The sequence below is a fragment of the Corvus brachyrhynchos genome, unplaced genomic scaffold (genome assembly GCF_000691975.1).
Source record: "Corvus brachyrhynchos isolate BGI_N302 unplaced genomic scaffold, ASM69197v1 scaffold155, whole genome shotgun sequence".
Classification (NCBI taxonomy): Eukaryota; Metazoa; Chordata; class Aves; order Passeriformes; family Corvidae; genus Corvus; species Corvus brachyrhynchos.
In genome coordinates this window covers 922,725-928,088 of record NW_008238434.1, presented here as the reverse complement: position 1 = coordinate 928,088, position 5,364 = coordinate 922,725, and positions in this window count along the sequence as shown.

Here is a 5,364-nt window from a genome sequence, read left to right as displayed (position 1 = left end):
CTTACCTACAAAAGAAACATCAGAAGGTTTTTTGGGGACAACAGTGACCACCAGATTGTTTGAACTGTACAGAAACAGCAATGAGCTGGGCCCTCAGACACCTGGTATGTTATAAATAATACCCAGCAAGTCTGCTTAAAAGTGGGCATTTCCTCCATAAACTCATGATATAGCCACATACTTAAGAAAAAGAGCACTGAGAATAGAGCTGTAAATGGTGCAGATTAGCTGTTAGCCTGCAAAAATTCATGAGGATCAGATAGAGATTAAACATGAGTGTTATCAAGTGAACAGTTCCAGCTATTCACAGAACACCTGAAAGCACACTGGTGGGCTAATTTCAAAATTATTACCAAACACTTTATCAGTTAATACTGATGGGAATGTGAGCTCCTTTGTAAATGCCTGCTATGGTTAAAACTGAGTAGTCTGCAGCACTTCCACAGAGCCAGCGTCGCAAATATTTTGTACACATTAACTAGAAGTCTATCATGTGCAAAGCAGAATCACAGCCAATTAAAAGACTATTAAAGATGGCAAATTAATACAAAATATGAAGCTGAAACTTCACAGACCAATTACATGCTTCAGAAACCGAATCTGGTAACAATTAACCAGTATTTCCACAGTGCTTTCTACCCATATGATGTATCAGCTTAGAAGCAAACACACCCTCAGACTCTCTATGTGGGACAGAAACTCTGAATTAGATAAAAAATGAGGGAGAAGAGACACAGTTCATATCATCATAGAATCATGGAATCATTTGGGTTAGAAAAAACCTTAAAGCTCATCCAGTGGCAACCCCCTGCCATGGGCAGGGACATTTCCACTAGCCCAGGCTGCTCCAAGCTCCATCCAACCTGGCCTTGGACACTTCCAGGGATCCAAGGGCAGCCACAGCTTCTCTGGGCAACCAGTGCCAGAGCCTCAGCACCCTCACAGGGAGCGATGCCTTCCCAGTAGCCCATCTAAACCTACTCTGCCAGCTTTAAAACCATGTGGCCCTTGTCTCTTATGGAGCATGGATCATTATCTTGTTGATCTGTGCTCTATGAGAGAAAGAAACCATCCCACCAGCCACTTCTGGGCAACAGTGTGGCTGTGAAGTAAGACAAGAATCAGATTCATGTCAGGGCACGATCATGTCAGGGAACCCTGGATGCTAAGCTGGGCTTTGGTAAGCAGTGTTTAAAAGCACCTGCATCATTACAACCCTGTCCGCCAGCAATGACTTTGTATCATTCCAACTCCAGTTACAACTGAAGTGACGCCCACTGAAAATTAAACACGTGATAACCACTTTGACAATTTAACAGTGTTTGCACCCGGCTCCCTGCCATCCTAGTTTCCTACTTTATTTACCGAAAGAGATGAAGAGATTAACATTCAAATGTTTTCATCAATTATATTAATATGGTCCCACTATGGCCAAGAAAACAATTTAACTACAATAAAACCAGAAAATTAATATTAAGACACAAATTTTACACTCTAGTAGGTAAACTCTCACTGAGTGTCAAGATACTGGGTGACTGGCACAATGGAGAAGTTACTAATGCAATAAAACTAGGTGTAAATACATGAGTGACAAATGTTCCCCACACTCAAGACTGTGCCAAATTCTACATTTAAAATACTGAGAAATCCAAGGTTTGTCATTCTATAAAGAGCAGTTAGCAAAGAGACACAACCTCACTGCTGCCCTAGAGCACTCCGAGCCAGGAGGGAAAGACGTATAATTAATTCAAGACCACGGACTCAAAAATGTCCCAAAGCAGCCAATAAAACGGAGGAATGTAGAGAAATCCAAGGCACTGGTGCAGTTTAACAGCTCCAACAGTTGGTAACACTAAAGATTTTTCCCAGCATGACTGTTCCTCTCAGTCACACCACAGCAGAGGTTTTCATTTGCCTGATAACTAGTCCCAAACTCCCATTTTCCCATAAACTTAACAGCATTTCTCTTCAACATTAAAAAAAAATCCTCCCTTGCAAACCAAGTAACACCACCTAACGCTGTGATTATGGAATGTCTGGAAGGCTGCTGGACAGATGACATCTGCCTGAGGGAGAAAATACTACTGGCATTTCTGAAACCCACGGGCTTGGAAGCCCATGGTTTTTTACAGCTTCTTGGCTGTATCTATTCTCCTAAGAAAGTCTTTTGCCTTGAGATATGGAATCTTCCAGCTAACAGGCATTCACAATTCCCTGGCCCTGAGATGGATCAATCCATGGAGCTGGGCAGCATTTCCAATCTGGCTGTCAAACTGCTCCTCCTGGCCAGGAGACACTGGAGTGTGACCTCACACAAACCATCTGCTGTGCATCTGGACACCTCTGGAAGGGCTCTGTGAATCAAACGCTGACAGGAGTGTCCAAAGGGAGACAATCCTCCTGGTTTAGATGTCAAGGGCATCAGGGAAAAATAAAGTACCAAATTAAACTGTTGATCAAACTCCAGGGTGTTTTATCAGAGTGTTGGGAAGAGCCATGTACTTCTGGACATGACACAAAGATGTGATTTTAGGTTGGTGCTTCTCTGTGTATTTATAGCAGGAAAGTATAGCAGCATATAAGCACCATGAGTCCAGGTACATCCCTTCTACGGAGCTGAGGCTCAAATTTCAGTTTATTCTAACAACGTTTGTACTCTGTGCATCAGTGGCCTTTTCACACCACCTCCCAGCTCACTCCATTCCTGTCAATAATCTTCAGTCCTCAGTGTCAGCTCCTCATTCCCAGTTCTGTATCCCACCCTCCCAGACATCTCCTCAGCTACAAAAACTGGAATACATAGAAACACCATGACATTTCCAGAGAACTATCTATATCATCAGTTGTCTCCAAGGAGTCCAGAATTCACCTGCTCAAATTCATCACACATCAAACCCAGGCTATTCCTAAATTACAAAGCTTAGGGTTTTTTTAATCTTGAAGGATTAATTAGAAAATGTTCCAGGTTTTGGAATGTACACACACAAAAGCAAACACTGCCCACTATTCTAATGCATCAGGCAGTAAGATTATTTTAATCATTAAAGCTCAAATCCTGGAACCTAGCCTTTCACACTATCTATATCTCATCCAAAGTAGTATTAAAATATGTTACAACAGTAATGCCTTCTGCCAGGAGTAGAAACAAAACCCAAAACTGTTACAGGAACAGCAACTTTTCACTGTTGACGTGGGTTAATACATCAGGCAAACACTTGACCTCAAGTGTGCCAACAATTCATATAAAAAACAGCCACTACCAAGCTATAATTTAGCCCTGTGAAGCAACAATATTAAGCAGAACTCTGGGGGAGTGAGCAGAATTGTGATTTTATCTGCCACTTGTTAAATTTTATGTCAAGTTTCTCATATTATGAAGCATGCTACTGTATACTATGTGTGTGAATACCCAGGTGAGTTTCAAAAATGAAGTTCTTAATCTCCTAAATTAACCTTGGACTTCAGAATTTATAACCAGCTGTGAAGGAGAAAAGCCAAAGTTCCTTTCTAAAATTCATTTCAGTGCTATATCTGATCAGAACAAGAGGGATAAAGGACTGAAAACTTTTGGGAGCAAATAAAAGTAAAGCTTCAAACTTCAGAAAAATTGAATCTGTCACAGCAACTAAATTATACAAACAATTCACGATATGTGTTGCCTTAGGATATTTTTAATGAGATTTAATTTTTAATTTTTCCTTGCCCTGCTCTGCTTGCACATTTTTTTGAGGCAAACCACTCTCTTGCTGTGTCCGTGAATTAACAGCTGCTGAAAGCAAGACCTGAGCATTCCGATCAATTAGGTGAAGTTTAATCATTTAAAACAGTACCTCTGTTGTGGCCTTTAAATTTGCTGTACATTTAAACAAAAATTCTATGAACATCCGTGTACAATTCAAAATCTTTTACATCTTCACAAATGCTGTGACTGGTTCTGCCACAGGTCCGTGCAGAATCCCAGGTTCCTTCCAAGACAGTCTAAAACCAAAGGTGTGTTGAAATAACCACACCAGACCCTGAACTTCAGCGCCTGAGGAGCCCTCACAGATCTGCTTCCACTTTACTGGGAAATCAACATGGGTTTATTATTTTTCATCCCACCAGCAAAAAAACATGAAAACCTGCTCATCACCTTTTTGGACTGCTGCTTTGGTACAGCGCTAAAAGACGCTTCTAAGCAAATTTCAGAAACATTGTAAAAGTTCAAGCCAAATACACTGAAATTCAGGTGTACTGCTCTCCTCAGGCTACCAAGATGACATCAAGCAAGCCACTTTCCCTGCTCTTCAGCCCACAGCATACCTACTGTCCATCCCATTCAGTAACAGAAATGGCAATAAGCAGCAGCATTCTATTGCATTTATATTGTAGGAGAAATTCTGAGATGTCAGGCCAGCAAATATGCCTGGGTGTCCAGCTTTTCCAGAGCTATGTTAGACTGCCACAAGGATTTCTCCCCCTCTTGGCAGTGAAGCCACAACCAACAGCAATATAATTTTCTTGATGAGAACAAAAAGACAGCTTGGGTATTAATAAACAGAAAATAAACTCCCCCACAACATTTGAGAGACAAAAAGACTCAAGCCATTTTATGTCTGATTGACTTAACAGCTGCAATAAATATAAAAAAGCAAAACTGTGAATTTGGCAAGCAGGCAGCTCTCACCTAAAGGTGGGCAACAGCAAAGAACAATTTGTGTTTCAAGGACTCCCTCACAAGTAAGACTGTCCATTTTGTAAATAGTACTACAGGAGCAACACTTAACACAGTTTAACCCAAAAATTACACAAAACAGTTCAACGTTATTCCCAAGAGGTGAAGAGTAAAGAATGAATAGGTTTTAATTAGCTAGCAGAACACTACTGCTAACTCCCCACTGTCTGCAAGAGAGCTCCAGGATCCAGAAGTGGGGGGAAAGCAGACAGGGGCAATTCCTAAAATATTTCTCCACCACAACAAGTCTAAACAGCTCCACAATATCGAATGCTGCTCATTCCTCCAAACATTAAGAATTTAAGGTCAGCTTCGAAGGCCAGTTATTTGCATCAACAGAAAACCAAGCAGAAGCAAGCTGAGGCTCAACAGCACCTCTTCTCCAGTCTCTTTACTCTCTGTCTGCATCATTATTAAACTGCTGACCTATTCAGAAAGAAATAGGTAAAAAGTATTTAGGGAAAAAAAAATTGGAAGGAATTCCTTTACTCCCATGTTTCTTTCATGCATGTTCCTAGAGCTGGTGATTCAGTAAGAGGAGATCCAATGCTCCTTCTAAGAAAAATACAACTGAGCAGTCACAGACTGAAGTCTCACTTTTAAAGCTCCTTTCCCTCCCCCCATTATATTCTTTTTGTAAGCAAGGGAAA